Genomic DNA, 10939 nt, shown 5'->3' with positions numbered 1-10939 from the left:
CGGATGCCCTAATCCTCAACTGATAGTAGCCAGATCTCAAATCAATCTTAGAAAATACCTTGGCACCTGAAGCTGATAAAAAAAATCATCAATTCTCGGCAATGGATACTTGTTCTTGATGGTGACTTTGTTCAACGGCCGATAATCTATGCACATCCTCATCGACCCATCCTTCTTCTTAACGAACAACACCGGCGCATCCCAAGGCGAGACACTCGGTCTAATAAATCCTTTATCCAGCCAGTCCTGCAACTGTTCTTTTAATTCTTTCAACTCTGGCGGGGCCATACGATATGGCGGAATAGAAATGGGCTGAGTGCCCGGAGCCAAATCAATGCAAAAGTCAATGTCCCTATCGGGTGGTATCCCCGGCAGGTCTGAAGGAAATACCTCTGGAAACTCACGAACATACGCCAAATAGGCCAAACATCCCTTATCAACCATACACCGAGCCTTCATATATGAGATAACCCTACTGGTAGAATGACCAGGAGTCCCTCTCCACTCCAAACGAGGCAACCCCGACAATGCTAAGGTCACGGTCTTGGCATGACAATCCAATATAGCATGATAAGGGGATAGCGAATCCATCCCCAAAATGACATCGAAGTCCACCATATCGAGAAGTAGGAGATCTACATGGGTATTAAGACCCCTAATAACGACCACGCAAGCACGATAAACATGATCTACCACAATAGGATCACCCACCGGTGTAGACACATATACAAGAGCACTCAAAGAATCACGAGGCACAACCAGATAAGGGGCAAAATAAGATGATACATAAGAATATGTGGACCCTGGATCAAATAGAACTGAAGCATCTCTACTGCACACTAAAACCGCACCTGTGATAACTGCATCGGAGGCCTCAGCCTCAGGTCTGGCTGGAATAGCATAACATTGGGGCTGGGCCCCACCACTCTGAACTGCATCCCTAGGATGGCCTCCTGCTGGCTAGCCTCCACCTCTAGCTGCCTGGCCTCCACCTCTAGCGGCCTGACCTCCACCTCTAACACCTCTACCCCTGCCTCTAGCTGGCTGAGCCGGCGGTGGGACACCCGGTGATGGAACCATAGCACGAGAATCCTATTTCTGAGAACTGCTCGAGGCTCGAGGGAAAAACCTAGCAATGTGCCTCGTATCGCCGCAAGTATAGCAAGACTTCGGCTGCTGAGACTGCTGACCATGAAACTGACCTTGACGGCCTGGATAACCACCCTGAAAACTCTGGAGCGGAGGTGCACTAATAGGAGTTGGTGGTGCACTGTAGAGAAACTGCTCAGAATACTGCATATGAGAACCACGGCCACCTGGAGCACCGTGAGAAGCCTGAAGTGCTTACTGAAATGGCCTAGGAGCATGGCCTCTACCAAAAGAATCCCTGCCTCCAGACGAGGCACCACTGAATCTGCTAGAATGACGAGGCCTCTTATCAGACCCCTGACCACTCCCTTAAGCTAAAACCATCTCAACCCGCCTGGCCACATTGGCCGCATCTTGGAAAGAAATCTCGCTACCTGTCTCCTTAGCCATTTGCAGTCTAATAGGCTGAGCGAGTCCCTCAATAAACCTCATCACCCTCTCTCTCTCGGTGGGAAGTATCAGAAGAGCATGACGAGCCAAATCAATAAACCTCGTCTCGTACTGGGTGACAGTCATAAAACCCTGCTAGAGATGCTCGAACCGCCTGCGGTACTCCTCTCTCTGAGTGACGGGAAGAAATTTATCGAGAAATAGCTGCGAGAACTGGTCCCAAGTGAGAGCTGGTGATCCAGCTGGTCTGGCCAAACAATAATCTCTCCACCATTTCTTGACGGAACCAGACAGACGGAAGGCAGCAAAGTTGACCCTATTGCTCTCCACTATCCCCATGTTCCGAAGAACCTCATGACAGTTGTGTAAATAATCCTGGGGATCCTCTGAAGATGTACCACCATAAGTAGTAGTGAACAGCTTGGTGAACATGTCCAATCTCCACAAAGCATCGGCAGACATAGCTGCTCCATCACCGGTTTGAACTACTACACCCAGCTGAACTGCTCCAACTGGCTGAACTGCTGGAGTCTGAAACTGGGGAGCCATCTGCTCCGGAGTGCGGGTAGCGGGAGTCTGTGCTCCTCCCCTAGCCTGCGAGACGGCTGGTGCTACAGGAAGTAAGCCTGCCTGGGTGACACTCTCCATAAGGCCCACTAGACGGACCAGAGCATCCTGGAGTACCGGGGTAGCGATGAACCCCTCTAGGACCTGAGCTGGGCCCGCTGGAACTGTCTGGGCTGGAACCTCATCATCAATCTCTACCTGAGGCTCCGCCGCTGGTGCTGCTACTCTGGGCTGAGCTCTGCCCCTGCCTCGGCCCCTAGGACACAACAAACAACATAACCTGCAGTTAAACAGTATCTAGCAGAATAACAGTAATAGAAGCAATTCAAAAGTAACAGGGAGGGGTAACACGCTATGGGGAAAATACCAATATAAAGAATCACAGTAATAACGGAATGAAACAATTAAGGCCCTTGAGCTGATAACAATAAGAAATCACAACAAACTGGCAATAAGTGCACGACATCACCCTTCGTGCTTTTACTCTCAATTCTCACCATGCAATCAATAATGAAAATGTGCACAGCATCACGTTCGTGCTTTATCTCTCTTCCTCACCATTTAAATATTAGAAATGTGCACGGTATCACCCTTCGTGCTTATCTCTCTTCCTCACCATATGCATCAATATCAATGTAAATGTACACGGCATCACCCTTCGTGCTTTATCACTCTTTCCTCACCATATGCATAAGTATGAATGTGTACGGCATCACCCTTCGTGCTTTATCACTCTTTCCTCACTGAAACAATGGCAGCAACAACATCCCGGCAAGGGAATCAACAATAAGAATTAAATACGTCCCGGCAAGGGAATCAATAATAAGAAATAAATACGTCCCGGCAAGGGAATCAACAATAAATACGTCCCGGCAAGGGAATCAGCTATAACCAAACTTGTACCAACAATTAACTTTACAAATGAACCTCAACTGGAGCCAATGCTCAACAATAACCAAATACCAAGAAGATACTCATAAGCCTTTCTCAACATGGATAATCAATAATTTAGGCATTTGTACTAATTATTAAGGAACACAACGATCACAATTTAAGACTCACGGGCATGCTTGACACCAACGTATAGATACTCGTCACCACACCTATATGTCGTACACTACACTAGCACATAGCAAATAAGGCATAACACATATTCCCTCAAGCTATGGTTAGACCAAACACTTACCTCAAACTTCCACGGCCAAACTCAAGCCTCAAACACCGCTTTTCCTTTTGATTCCACTTCCAAATCAATTGTATCTAGTCAATATTAACTTATTAACATTAATAAATGCTAAAGAATTCAACTCCAATGCTAAATTATAGGTTTTCTATCATTTTCCCGGATAAATCAAAAATCGACCCCGGGCCCGCTTGGTCAAAACTCGAGGTTCGTACCAAAACCTGATCACCCATTCACCCACGAGCACGAATGTGCAATTAGTTTCGAAATCCGACCCCAAAACGAGGTCTAAATTCTAATTATTCAAAAAGCCCTAACTCTACCCAAATTCCTCATTTTCTACCCTGAAAATTCTTGATTTTTGATTTAAAAGTGATGAAAAATATTGGGTAATTGAAACAGTAGAGTTTAGAATTGTTTACTAATACTTTGGGGATGAATTTGTGTGAAGAAAATTGCCTCTAGGTCTTGGTAGTTCAAAAAATATGAAGGAATGGGTTCTGCCCGTTTTTAAAACTGTTTTTTTATAACTGGGCAGGCCTTCATCGCGTTCGCGATGGTCTTGCTGCGTTTGCGATGGGTCAGGCCCAAATGGCCTTCGCGTGCACACTGAATGGCTCGCGTTCACGGAGCTTTAGCTCCTGAGGCCTTCGCGTTCGCAGTTGCAAGGCCGCGTTCGCATAGAGTACAGGGCTCTCCTCCCCCAGGCCCAATTACACTTCGCGTTCGCGGAGGGGAGGGTGCGATCGCATAGAACAAAACGACCCCCAACTATTTAACTCTACGCGTTTACGACTGGGGAGACGTGAACGCGATGAACAAAATATCTGAGCACCAGTAACAGCTATGACAGCAGATATTCTAAGTCTCAAACATCTGGAACCCCATCCGAAACTCACCCGAGACCTCGGGGCTCCAAGCCAAACATGCATACCAACCCTAAAACATTATACGGACTTACTCGTGCGATCAAATCGCCAAAATAACACCTAGAACTTCAAGTTTAGCATCAAAATCAAAGAAAAATCTCAAGAACTCTTAAAGTTCAAATTTTTCAACCGAGGGTCCAATTCACGTCATATGAATTCCGTTTCTTACCAAATTTTACAGGCACAACTTAAATACCATATTAGATCTGTACCGGGCTCCGGAACCAAAATACGGGCCCGATACCATCAAATTCAAACATCTTTAAATTTTCAAAAACTCTTATAATTTCAATTAAATAATTTTCTTCAAAATTCATTTCTCGGGCTTGGGAGCTCGAAATTCAATTTCGGGCATACACCCAAGCCCCATATTTTTCTATGGACCCTCCGGGACCGTCAAATCGTGGGTCCGGATCCGTTTACCCAAAATATTGACCGAAGTCAACTTAAATTTAATTTTAAAGGCAAAATTAGCATTTTCCTCAAATTTTCACATAAAAGCGTTCCGGATATACGCTCGGACTGCACACACAAATCAAGGTGAGACAAAAGGAGGTTTTCAAGGCCTCGGAACACAGAATTGACTTTTAAAATAAGTGATGACCTTTTGGGTCATCACACAGTATTTTTTAATATTGATAACAAAACGAAATTCAAGTACTAAATTAACCTATTGGATTATATAAATATAAAAAGAAAACAGGTTATCCACTATGAGATTTGCAAAATGGTTTCTTGTGTTGCTTCTTTATTACTATCTAATGATTATATATAAATTTTATCTGGAATGTTTATATTTTAAAGTTATTGATACATAATTCAAATAATCCAAATCACAATCCGACATGATTTGTGTTCGCGCATCGCACGGGTTCTAATACTAGTCTATATTATATTAAACGGAGGGTAGTGAATCATGAGGTTATGCCAAGTGGCGTATTGAGGAAAATCCACTTAGCACTTTTAAAACAAAATTTAAATAGATTTTATGACAAAACATTATATGGATTAACAAGATTATGACACAATCTAATCTAAATTTTTCAAGAAATGTTTCTATGATAAAAGTTATATTTAAGGAATATTCTCCTTTTAATTTTGGTCGAAGTGATAAACGAAAGGAGTGAATTTAGACTGATTTTCCTTCATGATACAGTTCCAACTGAAGGTTTAATTTATGTGATATTACCCCTTTAATTTAGGTGTTTATTTAATAACAAAATATTTGGTTTGACTGTTATGATATATATGTAACGTCATTATTTATCTATATTTATATTCTAAAATTTTATTTTAATAAGAGAATAGTAATTTACAATGTGGTTAAGCCGAGTAACATATTAAGAGCAAGACACATAGCAAAATTGGGACAAAACTAATAAAAATTGCAATAATATTTTTGAATTATTTAGGAAATTTTTGCAATTTTAGGATAAAATTAATAATTAATACTTAGGAAAAAAACATTATTAATGGAATTAATTAATATCAACTCTATCCTAAATTTAACGTAAATTTTCTAGCTCCCTCTTTTTTTTTTTTTTGGTTTGTTTTGTTTTTCATTTTCAGCTTTCATGTCTTATGATAGGCTATTACATACCAGACTTAAGAAAGTTAAAATAAATAATCGTAATACCGAACTTCACATTGGTAGATTACTAAGAAATGGCATATTATGGATAAGGCCACGTAACTGAAATCTAATAGATAAATCAAAAAAAAAAAGAAGAATAAATTTTTGACAGATATATTTATACTAATAATTAGTTTTAAAATAAAATAAAATAAATATGCAATACCTAAAAAAATTATTGACTTATTGAAATAATTTAAGAATTTAGAACAATAGTTTAAAAATAAAATAAATATTTATGCAAGATTAAAAATTACATATCTATTTATATTATGTAACGACCCGACTGGTCATTTTGCTTTCTAGAACCCCGTTCCCCTAAATAAGACTTTTCGTACTTCCTTTTACTGATTTATGACTTGTGGGGATGGTTGGTTCGGGGGTTGAAATCGGAACACTTGGTTCCTTAAGATTGGCTTAAAAGGCCAAGTTTGACTTCGGTCAACATTTGGAGTAAACGACTTCAGAATTCGGATTTGAAGGTTCCAACAGGTTCGTATGATGATTTCGGACTTGGGCGTATGCCCGGACCGGGTTTTGAATGACCAGGGAGTGTTTTGGCGCCTAGTAGTGAAAGTTGGTTCTTTAAGAATTTTGAAGTTCTTGAAATTTGGTTTGGAGCGGGTTTTTGTGTTATCGAGGTCCGAACGGAATTCCGTGATTGAAAATAATTCCGTATTGCCATTTAAGACTTGCACGCAAAATTTGGTGTCAATCCGAGTAGTATAAGTGTGTTTCGTCGCATTGAAGAACTTGAAGTTCATAATTTTTATTCAATTGGTTTTAGGGGGTGATTCTAAGATTTAGCGTTGTTACGGGCGTTCCGAGGGTTCGAGCGAGTCCGTTTTATGATTTCAAACTTGTTAGTATGTTCGGGCTTGTCAGTATGTTCGGGCGAGGCCCCGGGGGCCCCGAGCGTCAATCGGACGAGGCTCGAGATGAGTTAGAAAAATAGGAAAGAGCTGAAGCTACAGGTTGCTGTCATAACCGCACCTACGGTGGGCCAGCCGCAGGTGCGAGATCGCAGGAGCGGTCCAGCCTTCGCAGATGCGGCCCCAGGGGAGGAGCCCAGGAACCGCAGACGCGGCTCCTTTTCCGCAGAAGCGGTCCCCGACCGTAGATGCGGCCTCTAGTAAACCCACGCAAAATCCGCAGATGCGGACACTTCCTCGCAGAAGCGAGACCGCAGATGCGGTCCCCTAACCGCTAGTGCGGAAATCGCAGAAGGCAGTGCCTTCATTTAATACAGGAAATGTGTCATTTTTAACACATTTCATTCAATTGTTGGGCGATTTGGGAGCTTCCAAAGAGGGGATTTCGGCCTAGCATTGTAAGGTAAGTTATTTCTACATAATGTGAGTATACATAGTTCAAGGGTAGATTACACCTTGTAAATTAGTGAAAATTGTAGGTTTAGAGTAAAACCTAGGGTTTTGATAAAAACAAGATTTAACCACGAAATTTATTATGGAATGAAGTAAAAATCATATATTCTTAATCCTTAGGTTATGGGTAACAACTTCCCCCGAGAATTTCCGAAATCCGGACACGTGGGCCCGGGGATGGATTTTAGGTAACTTGTATTTAGGGTTGGGAAATTACTTTAATAGTTAGAATATTAACTCTCGAGTGTGTATTGATTAGTTCTCACCCCGTTTGATTAGTTTTGGATCGTTCGGCTCCAAATTGAGGATTTGAGCGCATTCTTGCTATTGGAAGTAAGCCTTGTGTTGATACCCAATTTTTCCCTAAATATTTTTTATACCCAAAATACTTTCAAAATAACATATATGTGCATATATGAGCACACACAAGAGTTTTGGTACTTTACTAAATTTTTAATGATTTTTAAAAACCAATTTATTGCCTATTTTTATACCATAAAATCCAATAATTATTCCCAAAGTTATCATTTTGGTGGACAACCTATTTTTTATTCTCATATTTACACCAAAATATGGCTAACATGATTTTTGCATATTTTTTTACAAACTTATTTAGTATTTTTTAAAATTAAATTGCACATAATTGCAATATTAGCCCCTTTTAAGATTTAATTATAATTATATTTATAAAATTGGCCCCAGTATTTTTAAATAATTATGTATTATTAATCATTTTAGCACGTTTGATTTACTTCCAGAAATTATTTTTCTATTTTTTATAAATTAAACAAGGGAAAAGTGGCTATTTAAAAGCTAGCCCTTTTTGCTTTAACCGGAATTGGGCCCCAATCTCAGCCCCAAATTGAACCCAATTCCCTAAACCAATTTCCTAATCCACCCGACCCAACACCCAATCACCCGAACCGGCCCGTGTCCCTTTTAATCTGAGCCGTTGATCATTTTGATCAACGGCCCAGGCTCCCCCTTACCATTTTTAATTCTAAACGACCCCCCCCCCCCAAACCCTCCCCATTTTCTCAAAGACCGCCGCCTCTAATCCCTTGTCTCTCTCAAACGCTCTCACCCACCTTAAACCTTAATAGCCGCCTACCCCCTCTTCGACCTCAAATCACCGGAATCCATGGCTAATCTAACCATGGACGACCTCTACTCACCACCTACTGCTCCCACAGGCCTGCTCACTGAAGATTCGAGGCTAGACCTCAAGGGTCTTCATCCAGACCTTGGTCGATTCGAGATTCTTTGGCCGTTTCCGGCCTTGCTCCGGCGTATCTTGGACTCTTGAGCCTGGGTTCGACCTTATCAACTCAGATCCGTTCTCGTGACTTCCAAGCCTTTCTCGTCCTTTAGGGTTCTCAGAAGCCCTAGCCTATTCGAGGTTCCTTTTCGTTTATTCTTTTAGATCTGTGCTAGATCTATGCTGTTGGTAACATTTTAGAGTTTTTCCCCAAATTTCCTTTTTCAAGACTGTTCAAATCAATTTTAGGGTTTTCTGAAAATGGCTCCTAAAATGTTTTCTGATTCTTTTACTCTCCCTTGTGTGTGTTTATGCTCGTTGTTTTATTTCCTATTATGTTCGAGGTTGTTCTCTTGTTTCTTACCGGATTTCTACAGAGATTCTTTTACATTCTGTGTTCACATGCTAGCCTAGGTTGTTGACTTACTTTTTGCTATATGTTCAGGCTCATGCTTTAATTTTATTTCTAAAGTTCCGCTGATCATGTTCTTTCCTACCTTTGTCTTAACGCTCGTGGTTTTCTCTTGTTTCTGTTTGTGCATGTCTGCATATCTCTGTGACCTTTTATGACATTCTAGAACTTGCATGTCAGGAATCTTGGTTTCTTTTGAGGTTTCTGAATGTTTCTTCTAAGGTTATCTGCTATGTGTTTTGTCTGGTTTTCATCTCTAAATTGGTTTAACCTCGCATGCCTAATGTTTGTGCGCTCTTTATACACGCTGAATGTCCCTCTAAAATAATCATAGATTCGGGACTTATTTCAGACTTCTTTGTGTAAGCATGATTGATTCTTTCCTTATTTTATTTGAAAACTCTTTTTAACCTTTCGATTCCCCTATTTCTGACTTGGTTCAGGGGCAATTTTGAATCCCCGATTCCCTGATTTACTACGTACCAATTGATTTACTTTGTCCTTGCCTTATTTACTTGACCGTGTATTTTAAAATTGTTTTTCCTTAATTAAAACCCCTATGTATTTACCCCTTATTTGTATGCTATGCACAATATGTTTACTTGATCTCCTTCCTTAAAAGAACTCTTGCCCTTTACCGTTCAAATTTGAATTCCTCAATTAAAGGGATTTTCCGCTACTGATTGATTCTAATTGATACATGGTTATTTTCTTACCTTGTTCCCTGCCTGATTTCAAACTATAAATACTCTCCTCCCTTCTCTTTGAACACACACAAACACAGAACGCAATCTGAGTTCACAAGTCACTCTTACTTAAAAACTCTCTCTCTTTTACTTGTGCTGCTGTGGACTTTGTTTACTCTACTTTCTCCTGCACTCTTTTGCTTCTCTACTGGTATGTCTCAGTTAGTTTACATGTCTCCACCACAATGTGTTTACTTCTGCCCACTTCTGTCCAATTCTTTTAGTTGACATTTGTTTCTAGCATATTGTAACATGTTCCCCCTTTCCTTTGTAATTCAGTATTTAAATTATGTATGCATCCTGTCAGTTGCTTGTCATGAATTTGATACTTTATGAATCCCAAACCCTCATACCCCTTTATATGTGAGTTATGGTTCAGGGCATGACAACACTCTAATATTGTTTTCCATGATTCTGGATTGGATTCTTTGAATCCCAAACTCAATCAGTTCCCATTTCCTTTCCCCCTTTATGTGTTTTTGAGCTTTAGACTTGGGTCTGGCAGTGTCCTAATCACTGTCCAGACTCTGGTCTGACCTTCAAGGGTCTGCTCTTAATGTGTTTGACCAAGCAGGTGATCAGGGGTGTGCCAACCTACTTTGTGTCTAGGTATGACCATAACCTGTCATGGATCCCCAATCCCCCTTTCACTTTGCACTTACTCTTAGCTATTAAGTTCTGCCCCTCTCTTGCAAGCCATGCTTTGGGACCCCCTGAGCTCCCTCTGAACTTGGATGCCTGAGAGCTGGCTCTTCCACAGTGCACTGTTTCTATTCTAATGGTATCTTGGGTGTAAGCAATGCCGGAAATCCCTGAGATTCCTTGGAACTTTGAAACACCCTGGGTAAAGAGAAGGCTTTGGAAATCTAGATCCCGGGAGTGGGTCAATCGCATATTATTAGACATTAAGGTTGAATTAGGCTGCTCGGATCTAGCTGTTAGCCTCTGACGTATTTTTTTCACATTCTGTAATAACTTGTATAAACTCGGGGAGTATAGTATAGCGATGTGGGAGGGGTCTTTACTTTCTTGCATCAAAAGGGTAGAAATCATGATCTTAGGACTTTATTATTTAACCATCTAGAGATCATGCCTATAGGACCGTTTTAATCACATAGAAAGCATGTCTATTGGACTTAACACTCACTTTCTGCAATTATGCATATAGAAATCCTGCCTATAGGAGTTAATTTTCTGCAAATTTATAGGTGTCATGCCTATAGGATGTGCATACGCATGACATTAGGAAAACTTTAGGTTTAATAAACAAGCATCCGTCCACAAGTT

The sequence above is a fragment of the Nicotiana attenuata genome, unplaced genomic scaffold (genome assembly GCF_001879085.1).
Source record: "Nicotiana attenuata strain UT unplaced genomic scaffold, NIATTr2, whole genome shotgun sequence".
Lineage (NCBI taxonomy): Eukaryota > Viridiplantae > Streptophyta > Magnoliopsida > Solanales > Solanaceae > Nicotiana > Nicotiana attenuata.
The sequence above is the reverse complement of the archived record's forward strand: the minus strand, read 5'-3'. Positions refer to the sequence as shown.